Source organism: Peromyscus eremicus, chromosome 2 (assembly GCF_949786415.1).
Source record: "Peromyscus eremicus chromosome 2, PerEre_H2_v1, whole genome shotgun sequence".
Classification (NCBI taxonomy): domain Eukaryota; kingdom Metazoa; phylum Chordata; class Mammalia; order Rodentia; family Cricetidae; genus Peromyscus; species Peromyscus eremicus.
Genome location: NC_081417.1, coordinates 142,494,972 through 142,512,540, shown reverse-complemented (window position 1 = coordinate 142,512,540; position 17,569 = coordinate 142,494,972).

The window sequence follows — 17,569 nt, the reverse complement described above, 5'->3', positions numbered from 1 at the left end:
CCCCTTGCTGGGAGCTGGAAAAGCTCTTCTTCCTGCTGATTTCCTCCCTGACTCACCTCCTCAGCTCAGTTCCTGGGTCTCTTGGGTGCCAGATAACAAAGCTGGGTGAGGTGGTGCTCTATGGGACTGTCCCTACTTGCCTGAACGGGTTCCTTCCCTAACCCATGGCCTGTCCAAAGGTCAAGGGGTTCTGGCCCAGGTGATTAGATCAGAGTCTGAGGGATGTGAAGTGGTGTTGGCAGAGAAATATGAGCAGTGGAAAAGGCCAGGTTTACAGATAAACAGAGATCTGGAAAGCAAAAAGCAGAAACCTGCCTCTTGAGTTGATGAGCTGTGGGAAACCACACAGCATGTGCTCAGGGAAGGGGCTCTTAGCTAATTGCATGAGACTTAAGAGCTCACCTGGTGCCGGGCAGAGTGGATCTTGAGGGGGAGAGGTGCAGTGTGTAGGGCACTAGGGAGCCAGAAGGTCTGAGCCCACACTCCAGTGCTACCTTATATATATATAGTGGTCGATGGCGAGTGATGCTCTTCTCTGAGCCTCAGTTTCCCCTTCTGCAGAATCCTACCTTGGAAATGACCTGAGTCTATGAAAATAGTATGTGAAGTACTGGTTACATAAAAGGCAACACAAGACAGGGATGATGATAATGATTGCAAGTAAGGGCCTCTTGCATCATTACTGTGCCCTGGAATGCCCCCCCAACCCCCAGACACTTAGAAGATGCTACCTCACAGCTGAGTGGACTGGTCTTTTCTTTTATAAGAAACTGGCCTGTGTCTTGCCAGCTGAGGCCCACATGGTAGCTGTGTTTCAGATTTACTGTGTACAAATGATACCCTGCTGGTCAGGTCAGGCCTATGCTATCCCTTCTGTTGGGGTCTGGGGGTATCCTCTCCACAACTGGGTGGAGTCTGAGAACATCCTCATTGTTCCTTTGCCAAAAATGACAGCAGCAGAACCATGTGACTCTCAAATGAGCCGGCTTTGAACTCATTGCTTATTTTCCTCATCTTTCACTTTACTTCAGTTCCTGATGTCAGTGATTTGATGTGCTTGTGGGGTGCTGGCAGAGCTGAGGACCATTTTCAGGGACCCAAGGTGTCTTAGCTAGGGTTTTATTGCTGTGAACAGATGCCATGACCATGGTAACTCTTAATTTAACATTTAATTGGGGATGGCTTATAGGTTCACAGGTTTTGTCCATTATCATCATGGTGGGAAGCATGGCAGTGTGCAGACAGACATGGTGCTGGAGAGACAGCTGAGAGTTCCACATCTGGATCAGCAGGCAGCAGGAAGAGAGAGTGACACTGGACCTGGCTTGAGCTTCTGAAACCTCAAAGCCCACCACCCAGTGACACACTTCCTCCAACAAGGCCACACCTACTGCAACAAGGCCCCACCTCCTAATAGTGTCCCTCCTTTTGGGGGGCATTTCTTTCAAACTATCGCAATAGCCTCGTGGGTTTTGCCTTTATATGTACCTGACTAGTGTAATTCATGGCCATTCTCTGGGAATCCCAGGTATGGATCTGGCCAGTGTCTGTCATCCTGGCTAGTATTTAATAAAGCTTTCTTCAAATTTGGCTCAAAAGTTATGGTAGTGGTCTTATTCTCACCCAGTGGGATGTCCCCCATGGGCTCACACATCTGAACACCCAGTCCCCAGCTGGTGGCGCTGTTTGGGAAAGTTGTGGAACCTTTAGGAGGTGGAGCCTTCCTAGAGGAAGTATGTCACGGTGGGCGGCCCTTGAGGCTTTATGGCCCAGTCCCACTTCCTGTCCTCTTTCTACTCCTGCTTCTTCTGCCATGCCTTTCCTGACATGATGGGCTGTATCCCCCTGGTACTCTGAGCCAAAAGATACCTTTCTCCTTCCTCTAAGTTGCTTATGTCAGGGTATGTTTCCACAGTGGCAGAAAAGTAACTCAGACAGTGGGCGTGGACCTAAGTGAGAACTTACCTAATTTTACACTTTGGGCATGTTCAGTTGATTGCATTTCAATTATACCTCAGAAGGAGCCTTTGAAGAGACAGGACAGGAAGCGCATGCTCCGCTCCACAGCCACTTCCCAGAGGAAACACTGCAAATGACTGGAAAATTAACTTCCACGAGCTTAGATCAATCCATCCTCCAGAGCCCAAGGAGTAGATACTGTTGTTGCTGTTCTTTTAAAGATGGGGCAGTGAAGCTCGGGGGTGTGAAATGAGCCAGCGAAGGCCACCCTGTTAAGAACAGAGCTTCACACCCAAGTCTGTGACCCCCAAAGTCCACACTCTGCAGGAGGGCCTGCATTTCCACTTGGCTTCCAAATTCTCTTCCTTGTACAAAAACGGGATCATGCACCCACCTCTGTTTTCAAGTTTCTCACTCACTCTCCCTGCTCTCTCCTCTCCTCCGCTGGCTGTCTGCTGCCATAGGCACTGTGGCTTATGCAGAGAGTTCTCTGTAGATGGCGGCTTAGGCTGGTTTGTTTGTTTGTTGGTTTTTTGTTTTTTTTTGGCTAGAACAGTGTTACTGTGATAACCCTGTCCTCCATCCCCTTGTTCATTCAGGGTGACTTTAATGACACACAAACTGCATGCAGGCACTGTGGCAGTTTAATATGCAAGAACTCAGACAAAAGGAAAGCAGGTCTCTCCTGCTCCACAATCATGTCTAAGCTAGGGCCCCTCCCACAGAACACGGTTATCAGTTTGGTGGATCCTTAGAGACTCTATCACAGACACACATGCGCACACAGAGCTGTTTCAAAAGCAAACATTGTATATGTGGATTGTTATGTACCCTTCCTTAAAAACACATATATTTAAAAACATTTTTCTAACTTTTTACTAGTCCTTTTTTTCTTCTTTATTAAGAAATTTTTTATTCATTTTACATACCAACGACTGAAAAATATTTTTAAGTCTGAGTTTTGTTTCCCAGGCTGACCTCCAAAATCACTATGTAGCTGAGGATGGCCTTGAACTTCTGACCTCCCAGGTGCTGGGATTGCAAGTGAGTGTGTTCTGGTCAAGCTTTCACATGGACTCTTATCTAAAATCGCCGTCTTTGTGGTGTGTGCAGAGCCAGCACGTTGTTGTTACAGTTGCTTCTCTCTCTCCCTCCCTCCTCCCCTCTTTCCTCCCTCTTTTCTACTACAGGTTATTTAGGTTGCTTTTCTTTTTTTCTTTTTTCTTTTTTTGTTTGTTTCTTTTTTGTTTTTTTGAGACAGGGTTTCTCTGTGTATCCCTGCCTGTCCTGGAACTCACTTTGTAGACCAGACTGGCCTCGAACTCAAAGAGATCTGCCTGTCTAAGCCTCCCGAGTGTTGGGATTAAAAGCGTGTGCCAGTGGTGGCACACACCTTTAATCCCAGCCAGGCAGATCTCTGAGAGTTCGAGGCCAGCCTGTTCTACAGTGCGAGATCCAGGACAGGCACCAACACTACACGAGAAACCCTGTCTCGAAAAACAAAACAAAAAAAAAAAAAAAAAAAAGTGTGTGCCACCACCACCTGGCCTAGGTTGCTTCATTTATCTCTGTGTGAAACTCCCGCTGTAAGATCTCCATTCGTGCTCCAGTGTTTCCTCAAACCTGTTCCCAGACTCGGAACTTCAGGGATGAAGGTTTGCAGACTGACCTTGTTGGCAGCCACAGAAGGTGGGACAGACACGGGCTGCAGATCCTATACTACACAAAAGCCCTCATGAATGACATGGGAAAGAATGTCTCCTTACCAAAGCTCTTTGTGTGTGTGTGTGTGTGTGTGTGTGTGTGTGTGTGTGTGTGTGTGTGTGTGCTGTGGGATGTTCTGTATGGCAAATGTGTTGCTGATTAGTCAATAAATAAAACACTGATTGGCCATTGGCTAGGCAGGAAGTGTAGGCGGGACAAGGAGAATAAAGCTGGGAAGTGGAAGGCTGAGTCAGAGAGACACTGCCAGCCGCCACCATGACAAACAGCATGTGAAGATGCCGGTAAGCCACGAGCCATGTGCAAGGTATAGATTAATAGAAATGGATTAGTTTAAGCTGTAAGAACAGTTATCAAGAAGCCTACCACGGCCAGACAGTTTGTAAGCAATGTAAGTCTCTGTGTTTACTTGGTTGGGTCTGAGGCTGTGGGACTGGCAGGTGAGAGAGATTTGCCCTGACCATGGGCCAGGCAAGAAAACTCTAGCTACGTGTGTGTGTGTGTGTGTGTGTGTGTGTGTGTGTGTGTCCGTGACTTCTGATAGCTCCTGGTGACCCTGAACTGTTGTACATGCAGAATTGTGAGAGGTCCCCTGTGGGTCACTGGTTGGTTCAGCCCCACTCCTGTTTAGCCGCCTTCTTTCCTCTGTGCTAACTGATCAGGTCCAATCCAGACTGGCAGGGGAGCCCCAGGGGTAGATGCTCTGAAAACTGCTTTTCAGCACCCACCCTGCTCCCCCCACCCATGCCAGCACCAGGTGGATGCACTTCACACACAGCCCTGTGGAGAAACAGGCTGGCTGGCGCCAGTGGATTAGGTCTGTGACGGTGGTAGGTGTGGTACATACCAGGACAGAGTCTGAAGGAGCCAAAGAGGGGAGTTTGCAGGGCGTCATTCAGCTTGGGCTGATTCTTTGAGGACCGATAGGGAACAATGAGATGGAACAGACCTTGTGAGCACCAGCCTGGAGGTAGCAGCCAAAGGCTTGCTTACTTCAAAGTTTTTGGGTTTTTTTTGAGATCTATTTTATTTTAGTGGATGAGCGTTTTGCCTGCATATATGTCTACCTCACATGTGCCCAGTGTGTGCATGGTGTCAGTCGAGGTCAGAAGAAGGCATTGGATTCCCAAGAGCTGGAGTTGCAGGTGGTTGTAAGCCAGTGTGTGGGTGCTAGGAACCATATCCTGGGTCTTTTGCAAGAGCAACAAGTGCTCAGCCCTCCAATCAGCCCCATTGGAAAATAACAAAAAAACAAAACCAGAACCAAACAAACAAAAACTCAGGGCTAGAAAGATTTCTCACTCGTCAAGAGAGTTTGCAGCTTAAGTTTGGGTCCCAGCACCCACATCAGGCAGCTCACTCTGCATGCCTGTAACTCCAGCTATGTGTGTCAAGGGTCCTCTACTGGCTGCTGTGGGCACCTGCACACACGTATGCAGACTCACACACACAAATAAAACAAACCTTTAAGACTAGCCACTCCTTTTTACTGATGGGATTTTCACCTTTGTGATGACTGTCTAAAGCTCTTTGATTCTGAGAACTTAGTTCGTTAACCTCTCTTTCCCCAGCCAGTAAGCCCAGGCTTGGCCAATCAGAGCACTGCATTAACATCCTGGGATGCATGGATAGGTTCAGAGATGAGTCAATTACAGTTCTTCCTCGATTGCTGAAGCTAATAGAAACCCTCGGCTTTGGGCTCTTGAGCAGAAAGCTGCTGTTGGGGGACCAGCTTCTCTGTCTCTGGGGTGGTTGGGAGGGAATGAGGCCCCTTTGTGGAAGAAGACAGAGGCAGCAGAGGAGGAGGGTGGATGGAGAGAATTCCTTGAGGGGCTTAGCGTGCAATTCCCACAGCTTTTCTGTGTCCAAAGCACTTGTCCCTACTCAGCTATGGGGAATGTCAGAGTGGCAGGGCATGACCCTGCTGTGCTCCTGATGCCCAAAGTAGACCTGTTAAGACATCAGAGCAAGGAAGCCTACACAGCACCCGTCCCCTACTCCTGCAGGTAGACTCAGAACACTTCACAAGCAGTGACTTGAGAGTAGAGGAATCAGGCCTGAGTGTTCCTCATCCCTGGTGTCTTAGTTAGGGTTCTATTGCTGTGAAGAGACCCCGTGACCACGACAACTCTTATAAAGGAAGGAAAACATTTAATTGGGGCTGGCTTACAGTTTCAGAGGTTTAGTCCATTATCATCATGACAGGAAGGGTGGTGGTGTGCAGGCAGACATGGGCTGGAGAAGGAGCTGAGAGTCCTACATCTTGATCTGTAGGCAGCAGGAAGAGAACTGTATGCCACACTGGGTGTAGCTTGAGCATAGGAGACCTCAAATCCCGCCTTCTCAGTGACACACTTCCTCCAACAAGACTACACCTATTCCAACAAGGCCAAACCTCCTAATAGTGCCACACTCCCTATGGGCCAAGCATTCAAACATACGAGTCTGTGGGGGTCATACCTATTCAAAGCTCCACACCTAGGAAGCAGCACACATTATAGAAGACACCAAGGAAGGTAGGTCCCCTCCTGCTAGGAGCAGGAGACCTCTGCTGGCAGGTGCCACTGTCATTCTTGGGCATTCAAGCAGAACCCCTGCATGCACTCTCTTGGGTCACAGTGGCAGGAGGGCAGTGGCCATCCAGTGGTGATCCCAGTACCGACGTTGCCTGTCTCACGGCACTCTCCTGGGAGCATAGCAGAGATGCGGTTGCTCAGTGTCCTGCTATGCAGCAGTGATGGCTTTTCAGAGCTCCAGGCTCCAAAGTAACATGGCAGTTGGCCGGTGTCCACAGACCTGACCAGATACGGGGCCATCAGACAGCCCAAGAGGGGCTTGAACACCCGGCATGCCTGGTGCTGCTTGGTGCTTCTGAGCTGTGTTCAAGACCAAGGGTGGGTGAGGGCTTTCTGAGAACCATGGGGTGCCTGGCTTTCATAGCCTTCCCGAGCACCAGGGTCATTTCCCATGCGAGTGTGGTGGGCAGGCTGGGTAGGGGATTGTCTTCCTGACCAGAGGTTTTGGCCAGCAGCCAATAGAGGGATTGACAGTCCCGAGGGTAGGGCACTTATTGATCAGATCCTCTGGTGCTTTGCACAGATCCGATCAGTGAACATGTGGGATTCAATCTCTTGTTTCCAGTACCTGATTAGTCCCCTGAAGTGCCTGCTTCCTTATGAGCAAGGGCTGGGTGCTAGGCTGGGGCAGGAGGCTTCTTTCCAGCCTTGGGCTCAGTCTTTGAGCTATCACCTGATCTCAAGGTTCCTGGGATTTATCTTGTCAAATCCCTTTGCACAAACGAGAAACTTCAGGCTCATAGAGACCAGGAATTTGCCTGGACTGCCTTCCATGAGCCTGATGTGGTCTGGATTTGGACCCAGGTCCAAGCCTCTCCTCTACACAGCTACTGGCCTTTCTCCCCAAGAGATTCATTCTCAATCTTGAGACCATCTGTGTCTCATTTTTATTCCATCTGTGGCCTGGTCTCCTTGGCTGGCTGGGCCTGTGGTGTGGGTGGCTGCTGGACTGTGGCTGTGTGCCATCTTGCAGCTGCTGTTTATATAGCAACAGGGTCTGGGAAGGCCTGAGGCAGGTCCTGAACAATGTGGGTTAAGGTACCAACTCGAATTCATCTCCTTCTCTTGGCCCTTAGAACTGGGAGGTGGTGTCTACAGTTCACTGCCAAGTCCTTCTCAGTTGCTCAGTGTCCAGCCTGCCCAGACCCAGGCTTGCCAGTGTTCCCTGGTACCACTGCCACAGCCCCCGACTGCCGTGCCAACCCTTCCAGATCTCTAGCCCTCCAGTACCCTTTTCCCGTTCTCAACCACGTGGTCTGGGCCAGGGAGCCTACCGTGGTCCACAGTACATCCCGATGGCCTGAGCAGTGTGACCCCGGGGTATGACTAGTTGTGTCTGGCATGTCCTTAAGCCATTTTGATGAGATGTGGAGCCATGAGATCAACACCCAGGGATGAGATGTGGAGCCATGGGATCGTTGACACCCAGGGCCATGCTTTTCTTCCAGCCTCCAGAAAGGCTGTGGCGAGGTGTGACTTGGACAGTGTGGGTCACTGATATCACAGAGAGGTGGGTGTGGAAGGTGTTGCTGCTCTGGTTATCTGAGGTTGAAACAGGTATCACAGAATGCAGAGCAGGACACAGGAGAGCCTGTGACTCGGTTCCTGTCATCTGACTCGTTAGATCAAGCGACATCTGCCGTTTATCTGGTGAGCTCTGTGCATCCCCATAAGAAAGAAGCCTAGAAACTCGAGGTGAGCTATGGAAATCTACAAAGATGTGACGGTTAATCTCAATTTTCAGGCTCCTGGGCATGCTTGTGGGGGATTATCTTCACTAGGTTACTAGAGGTGGGAAGACCTGCCCACTGTGGGTAGCACCATTCCCTGGACTGGGGTCCTAGACTGTGTTAAAAGGAGGAAGAGAGCTGAGTACCAGCATTCCTCACTCGCTGCTTCTTGATTGTGGCTGTAATGTGACCAGCTGCCCCGGGTTCCTCGACTTCCCTTCCATGATGGATTGTGACCTCAGACTATGACCTTGAACTGTGAGCCACAATAAACCCATGGACTTGAGTCCCTTTCTTAAGTAACTTCACTTCCTTAGGTTACCTTTCAGACAGTGACTGAGGAAAAAGAGAGGGCACTAAGAAGGGGTTATTGTAGGGAAGGTGTTCCAGGGCAGGTTTCAGAGGCTCATTTCATCCGTAGCCCGGAGAGGTTGAGGGCAGTGAGAAGCTGACAGAAACTGAAGAGACAAGTGTGCCTCCCCATGGAGAGAGAGGTCCACAGGAGGCGGACCTTCCCATAGATCCGTGAGTAGGTGACAGTTCCTGCTGGGAGAGAGGCAACCAATACCCTGGCTAAACTCCCCTTGTTTCTCTGTCCCTCCAGGGACCCTCTGGTGCGTCCCAGGTCTGAGTGGTGGAGCTGTTAGTGGGATCCATCTGCGGAATGGGGCGGGCTCAGAGCTGGATGAATAATGGGAGGTACCCAGGGTCGATCCCACCTCCCACTATTCATCTGCAGGAGTCAGGTCTCTCCCAGTAGGTGGGAACGGGGAGAGGGGACTTCATCACTTGTCACATACAGGATTGCCTGAGAGGTCTGAGGCAGGGCCCACTCTGTGCCCTGCTCATCCTTTTCCCTACCCGGAATGCCTCCCTTTCCCCTGGGCACCTCCTCTCCCTCACCCCTGCACCTCCCATAGTATTGATTCTGACCCGGAAGCTGAGGTGATAAAGGCTGGAGAACACAGGGAAAAGCTCCTGAGCTCAATGCTATAGTCCCCGCTAACCCTATTGGGAGTCCTTGGGCAGGTTACCTACCCCTCTGAGCCTCAGTCTCCCCCTTTCTAACCTGACCGATCTGCCCTCCTCCCATGATATCTCAACTGTACTAAGATGTGTCGAAGACACCCTGACCTATCTTGGTCTCTCACTTGCTGTGAGTTCTTGGGCAGGTCTGTCACCTTCTCTGGGCCTTGATTTCCTTCTCTGTAAACTAACAGGTGTATCAGGTGGTTTCTCGGGCCCCACTCCTTTCTTCCGGTGTTTCTTTGATTTTCTGTCACCCGGTTGCTCAGCTCTGTAGATACAGCCTAGGGGAGGGGCTGCCCTGATGAGCAGCTTGGCGGCATTGCAAGGCCTGGCACGTCCACCCTCGTGTTTAATGACTCTGGCAACTGTCTCTGCCTCCTCGATTTCCTGAGCAAACACACTCATTATCTAGAGTAATTTACTGGCACTGGCTTTGGTTGTGTGGACTGGAAGCTTCCAGATGGGCCCCCAATTCAGCCTATACACCCTGGACGTACTCATGCATCCAGGTGTTTGGTCCGAACACCAGCCTGCCCTGAGACTCTGAGTCCTGTTGCCCCTCTGAACTAGGTCTGGGGGCTAAGGTTCTGTGGCCCAGTGGTTAGAGCAAGGGCTCAGAGCACAGTAGCCCAGGCTGATCACTGATCTATCTCTGAGGGGCCTCAGTTTCCTCATCTGTGAAATGGAGACCATGATCTTCCATGTCCTCACCCTTTCACAGGACGGCAGTCCTCCCTCTAGCCCACATCCTATTTGCCCACGTTCCCTTTCCCAGTCATTGCTATTGGTTTAACTTTGGGGCCTGACTAAGGCTGGGCCATCCTGGTCGCCAGCTTGCAGACCCCTGAAAGATGAAATGGACCCCACTCCTCAGGCTTGGCTGCCGAATGCCAGCTTCACCTCAGTGTGTGCACCCCACTCATGCTGACATTTAGCCTGCGAAGGGTGGGGGCTGTGTCCTCTTCTGCCCTGTGAGAACACAGCGGGGCAGTGTCACCTGAAGATCACGCCCCTGTAGACACCAGTGCTGCCCGACCTCCAGAGCCACCAGTACGGGGCTCCTATTGCTGCTAGCCACTCACTGTAAGGTGTTTTGTGACCACGGTTCCCAGGTGACTCCACCCTGGGCAACACTCAGTGGAGCCTCGGGTGTTCCTCTTCCTAATCTGCCCCTGACCACACCCCTAGCTCATCCTTCTGCTCACACCCACGCCATGAACTTCCATCTTAGTTCATGTAGAGTGGGTCTCTCGTGGAATTTCATAGCTCTTGGTTTTAGTTGACTCTCCTCCTTTTCCTGCCCTTCATCTCTTCACCCCCTCTCCCCACCTAAACCTTCCACGGTATTCCCCATCTCATGTTCGTATTCATGTTTCTATTACTCTCCCTACTGTTCTCTCCTAGAGCCTCATTTTTTTCCTTCCCTCGTGGGACCCTCTCTAGTTTCCCGGCACCTATATTTTCTTACTCCCACAAAGGAATGTGTATATAAAAATTAGAACTTAGGATCCGCCTGTGAGAGAGAATGAGCAGCGTTTGTCTTTCTGAGTCTGGGGTATCTCGCTTCATAATATGCTTTCCACTTCCATCCGCTTTCCTGAAAAATTCAGTTCTCCTTACGGATGAATACAATTCCCTTTTGTACGTGCACCACGTCTCCGTTGCCCGTTTGTCTGTGGATGGACATCTAGACCGGTCTGTGTCTTTGCTACCGTGACTCGGGAAGCAATGGACACAAATGAGCAAGTGTCTCTGCAGGAGGATACAGTGTACCTTGGGCACATGCCCGAAGTGGGTCGGACAATAGTTTCACTTTTAGCTTTCTGAGAGACTTCCATAGGTGTTTCCATGTTTGCCCTGGTTTACACATGCACCAATGGTGAATAAGGGTTCCTCTGGGTGGGAGTTTACACTCGCACAAAGAATGAATGAGGCTCCCTCTGTATACCTGTGTGTATGTATGCACATGTGTATGTACACATGTGTGTGGGTGCACATGTGTGTGGGTGCACATGTGTGTAGAGGACAAATATTGATGTCATGTGTCTCCCTCCATTGCTCTCTGCCTTCAGTTTTCTTTGTTGTTGTTGTTTGGTTTTTTGTTTGCTTGTTTGTATTTTGGGTGTGTGTCTGCTGGCATCTCTCCCTGAACCCAAAGCTCACACCACCTCTTGTCTCTGCTGCTTCCCCCTCCCCAGCCCTGGGTTTCCATACAAGTATGTGCTGCTGCTGCTGCACCCATTTTTTCCTTTAAAGATTGTGTTATTGCACTATGTGTACATGTGTGGACCTAGGTTATGTATGTGCACCACATACGTGCAGATGTTTGCAGAAACCAGAAGAAGGCATTAGCTCCCCTGGAACTATGGTTATATATGGTTTGGGCCACCTATTGTGGGTGCTGGGAACCAGACCCAGGGTCTCTGCGAGAACAGCAACCACTAAGCCCTCTCTCCATCCCTCTGGGCCCAGTTTTTATTTAGGTGCTGGGGAGCCAAACTCAGGTCCTCATGCACTTTACCCTCTGACCTCTCTTTTCAGCCCCATGAGTTCCTCTTTCTCCACACCCTTGCCAGCATTTTCTATTCTTCATTTTCTTGATAACCACTCTGGCAGGGGTGAGGTAGGAGCTCAGTGCAGTTTCCATTGGAATGCTTTTGATATTTAACACTTTTAAAAGTATTTACTGGCCACCTGTGTCCCTCTTTTGAGAACTCTCGGTCTGGCTGTGCTCTGTCAACTTTTTATAGGGGGTACAATCAAGTATCTGTTCCCCACAGATAGGACACCAGTGACAGTCCAAAGTAGGATTCCGTCCCAATCCAACTCAGAGAACCAATGAGTTCTTTGGGTTGATTTACAGAGTGCTGGTGAGGGGTGACATGGCCGACTCAAAGGCAGTTGCAACACTTGAAATGCACCCAGCATGGAAAGCCTTGTCCCTGGAGCTCCCTTCAGGACTTGCTGCTGGTTGGCAGTGGGGGCATGTGCTGGGTGCTCAGCTGGGTGCCCATCACATCTGGGTGGACTAAGAAGACGAGAATGGCTACAGCTTGAAGCTGGACTGTAGCCATCATAGTCTACCTACCTCTAGGGACTCACTTTTTCCAGATGGATTCCACCTCTGAAGTCTTCATAGTCCCTGGAACAACGCCACCAGCTGGGCGATGAGTATCCAGAACAGGAGGAGTCTGTGTGAGACACAGGTTCCAACCGGAACAGAGGAGTACAGTTGGGGAGGTGTGAGTGGATGGAGTTGAGGGGCTCACATTTAAGGGGAAGAGGGAGCCTCTGAGTGGAAGAAGGTATTTTAGTGCTATGGAACTGTACACACAAAACTCTGAAGCAGGAGGGATCTTGGTAAGATCGAAGGGAAAATCGGAAGGAAGCAAAGGAACTAGGGGATGGAGAACGGGCAGAGGTGGACAAAGGATGTCTCACACTGGTCTGTGGTCATGGAGAGAACTCTGCATGAGATCGTGGGTCAAGGAGAAGCCACAGAAGGGTCAGGAAGGGAGGGATAGGACCAGGACATTCTGTGAGCACGGACCGTGGTGCTCAGCAAACGCTTGCTGGTAATGATGTGAGCAAGGGAGGTAAGGCAGAGTCGGGCACCAGGCGTGGGGCTCATTGCCTATGCGGGATGGAGTAGTGTCTGCAAAGCTGCTGCTGTGTGTGCTGGGAGGGCTTCTCACAGGCCAGTTCATGCGAGGGCCAGGAGGGTGCGCACAGGTGTCCCCAGGGAGGACCAAAGGCAAGGATCCAGATGTCTCTGGAGTGGGACTGATGCTGTTGTCTGAGATGCCAGGATGGAGATCGCTAACCTGGGTCTCATTCCTGAGGAGTAGGACTCTCAGCACACAGCGTGTGGGGAGAAAGGTCCATGTGGAAATCGATGGAAGTCCATGGAAAGAATGACCAGCTAAATAGTGAGGGCGGATGGGTCGATAGACCCGCGTGAACTGTGGAGAAGTCGCCACAGCTCACCCCTGATTACAGGAACTGAGACGCTGAGGAAATAACACAGTGACACTGAACTGTGAGAAAACACACGACTGCTTAACGAGAGATGCAGGAGCCAGCTGAGGCGATGACAGACAGGCTTCCTGGGCTGCACATTTCAGTCACACGAGTGACTCCGGAGCAGTGGTTCTTAACCTTCCCAATGCCAAGACCCTTTAATACAGTTCCTCACGGTGTGGTGACCCCCAGCAACAACATTATTTTTCTTGCTACTTCATAACTGTAATGTTGCTATTGTTATGAATCGTAACGTAAATCTGTGTTTTCTGACGGTCTTAGGCAGCCCCAGTGAAAGGGTGCTTTGAACCCCCAAAACAATCATGACCCACAGGTTGAGAATTGTTGCTCTGCAGGATCCATTTGTGTTCGCAGTGAGCCCTGGGCTGGACCCTCACACAGCTTCCCCAGCATGTTTCCCAGCTCAGAGTCTCCGTGCAGCTCACCCTTTCCACCCTCCATGTTGGGTCCACTGGCTCCAGGAGGTCTGTCCTTTCAACCCAGGCTCTAGGACTCTGACCTCAGCTCCTTCCCAAGACAGCACTGGTCTCAGAAGAACATATCTAACAGATCGCATAGCTCAGTCTGGTCTGCCAGGTTCCTTTTCTTTCTCCTAAAGCAGGTGACAGTGTGGCACTTTCCATGACTTCAGGGGATCTGCCCAGGGGCCACCCACAAAGCAGAGCCTAGGGTTCAGGATCTCCAGGGTCAAATTCTGCCTCCACTGTTTTCTAGTTGACTCTGGGTGTGTTATTTTCTGTGTGTGCCTTGGTTTCCTTACCTGTAAAATAGGACTGACACTATCCCCCTGTAGGGTTGTTATGAGGCATAAAGACCAGCATGAAGAAATCCCTCAGTTACACTGGAGCTCTGAATCCTCCTCCCCCTTTACAGAGAAGTGAGGGGAGCTGCAGGGTCAGGGTCCAGTTACAGTGTGGTGGCTCCCTCTCTGCAGCACAGCTACATCCTGGCTTTGTCTCCCAGCTGAGGTGCATGGGTGTGAGGAACCTAGGATCCCCGGCTCACAACCCTCAGGTCAGGGGAGGCACATAGCCTCTGCCTAGGTGACCTCTGCCCTGGGAAGATGGAAAAGCACCCAGTAAGACTAGCCCTGCCCTCACGGGGCTAATGCAGGACAACTCATTCCCACTGCATGCAGCCTGGGGCTTAAAGGGACAGAGGCCAGTGCCCAGACCCTATAGACGACTCTGTTAATCACAGCTCATTGACTGGTATTTGTCCCTGTCTAGGTCCCATGTTCCTAAACATGTTCTGAATAATACATGTCCTGTTCTGCACTCATCTTATCAAAATCCCCAGGAGTCTCTGGAGGGAAATCTTCATCTCCCAAGTCATAGGCAAAGACACTGAGGCTCTTCATGGGCATGGGACTCTCCCGAGGTCCTCATCTTCAGGAAAAGAAAGAGACCCATAGAATCAAACCCAGAACTCTCTGTTCCCAGTCTGCCACTATGGGAGTCCTCCCTCTCCCCATTCTCAGAGCCTATGGAAAGACAGATTGAGATACTTGGGGTTGACAGGGAGGGACAGGGATCTATAGGAGGGCAGGCTTCCCAGCCCACCCCCTGCTCCGGAGATCAGCCAAGCTCTGCAGTTACCAGTTTTGTAGATCTCCATTAAGGTAAAGAGCTGATGGCCAAGCTGGCCCACTGAGACAGGAAGGGCACCTGTGAGCTGGGTGGCCCTGTGGATGAGCTTCCAAGCTCCAGAAAACTGTGCAGAATGATAGGACTGGCAGCAGCCCACAGGCATGCACCCCAAATACTTCCCCTGGGCACAGTACCACTTTACCCCACCCAACTCTATCCAGAGGTGGATTCCTGTCTCTCAAGGGACCATGCAGCAGTCAGAGACTCAGCAATTTGTCTGTGGGCACTGTAGGACTTGAACCTGGCCTGAGTGGGGCTGAGTGGCTTCTGTGGGAGAAGATTCAGTCTCTGGCCTAAAACTCATTGCTGTAGTTAGGGTGTAGTGCGTGCGTGCGTGCGTGCGTGCGTGTGTGTATGCTGTGGATGATTGATTGATAAATAAAACACTGATTGGCTAGTAGCCAGGCAGGAAGTATAGGCGGGATTAGCAGAGAGGAGAATTGAGAGAACAGGAAGGCAGAGAAGGGGAGACGCCAGCCCGCCCGTCCAGGGAGCATCATGTAAAGGCAGCAGGTAAAGCCACGGAACATGTGGCGACATATAGATTAACAGAAATGGGCTGAGTATAAGAGTAAGAGCTAGACAATGGTAGCCCTGAGCTAATGGCCGAGCAGTTTAAATAATATAAGCATCTGTATGTTTATTTTATAAATGGGCTATGGGACTGCCAGGGCTTGGCAGGATCTGGAGAGAAAAACTCTAGCTACGTGTGTGTGTGTGTGTGTGTGTGTGTGTGTGTGTGTGTGTGTGTGTGTTGTGGGGTGCTGCGTGTGCCATGTGTTGGATGGTGTTCTGTGCTGTGTAGGGACTGTGGAATGTGTTGTGCTATATGGTATGCATGACACATGTAGGTGTGTGGTTGTGAGTGGTGTGCAGTATGCTGTTTACATGTCCACTCAGAGCTAAACTTGGGCCTGTGCCAGCTCCAGGGTCCTCTGGCACAGGCTCTTGTACCAGATTTTGAAAGTTGTGTCCAGTTATCTCACACTGTGTCTCATTTCTGAGGCTCTGAGGCCTAAGACACACATGCACATACACATACACATACACATGCACATACACATACACATACACATACATATACACACATGCACAAGTACACACATGCTAACACTCATAACTCCAAGCTGGGTACTGGGTAGAGACCTCTTCCCAGTCTCTGCCCTTCCTTCCCTGGCCTTGACTGGAGGCCCCTCTGAGAAGCCCTGTCCCCTATAAGGCCCTTTCTCTACATGCAGTTAGTTGCAGTGAGCAGGCCTTCCTTTCCCAGAGAAGCTGTAGGAGCTGGGGGTGGGGTGGGAAAAGGTTCTGAAAGGAGGGGCTGAGTTGTTCATCAACACCTTTGTGAAGGTGCACCTGCTAGGCTGCAGGATGTCTGGGATCTCTTCTATCCTGCTGCTTCCCCCTCCCCCCAACACTTCCACCACCTTAGATGCTCTGGGCGCCTCTTTCTGCACAAGTGGGTGACTCTTGGGGCACAGTGGAGTCCTGGATCTGGTCTGGGACTCTCCCTGGACTGGGGTCTCTAGGACAGCTGGGCTGGCAGGCATCATGTGCTGGGCACAGCATGGCTGGAGCCTGGCGTCAGTGCTGGGCCAGCCTCGGTGCCAGTGGTCTCCTTTTGTCCCAAGCTTGGCTCTGTTTGTCTCTCAGAGCTTCCTGTTTAAGGAAGGTTTTCAGACTGTTTCCATTCTCTTGTCTCTTGTTGGGTTTTCTGTCTTGTAATCTGAGGCTTGCAGGCGGCTGGGTTCACATGCACATTTGAACAGAATGCAGCAAAGAATAATTGAGCAGATTTCTCTCCGTCTGAGAGGCAGATTCCTCTCCTGTCATAGCCTTCTTGTTCCTGAGGGGAAAGTTCTGAGATCGGCCCTTCCTCCCCTGACACTCAGATCTGAATGGGCACTCAGCCCCTGACCATCAGAAACACATATGTCCCTCACTGCACAGCCTGACCCTCTCTGGCAGCTAAGCCTCATCCTCAGGACCGGCAAATGGCCAGCCTCTGAGAGTATCCAGGAGGTATCCTTGGATGAAAGAGAGTTAGGGCTGGATGGGCCTCCTGCAGGTACAGAGGCTTCCCCGGGAATGCACCCTAGGGTGGGTCCTCCCTGCTGTTTGTGGCTACACAGGCCTAGCAGTCCCCAGTGATAGGATCAGCTGGCACATCCTGGCCATATGTGGGCTTGGCTTAGAAGGGATGGAGAAACAGAGAAGGAGGTAAGGAGGGTTCCAGGGGAGAGGTGTGTGTGGCTCAGCTTCCTCAGTGGTAACATGAGGCTAGGGACCTAGGCTTCCAGGACCTGTTTCTCTATCTGCAGTTTGCTAGAGTATTTAAATGAAATAGTACCTGGAAAATGCTCCCCTGGGTGCTTGGCACACACAGCAGGTCCTGAGGAAACAGAGACTATGACAGTCATTCCCCCACCCACTCATCTATCGTCTGGTCTCATTTGAGTATCTGTGTGCGCACACCACACAAGGCATCAGAGTTCACTCACCTGTTACTCTAAACAGCTGGTGGCCTGGTGGAGAGATGGGGCTTGCTCTATAGGAGGACACTGCTGTGTTCACAGGGACAGGAGTGGGGAAAGCCAAGTTGCACCAAGGGACTCAAGGTGCTTAGGGAGAAGGTGAAGCCTGAGTTGAGCCTGGGGGGAACTTGAACTCCAGGGCTGGGGGTGGCATCCCAGGAGAGGGGATGGCAGGAAGAGCAGAACTGTATGGGAGAGCTGGGATTGTCTGGCTGAGGGTGATCTGGCTGACCCTGAAGCCTGAGGACTGTGGCGCCCAATGGAGGGAGGCAGGGCAGGCAGAGATGGTGGGTGGCACCATAACACAGCAGACCTCAGTCTGAATTTTA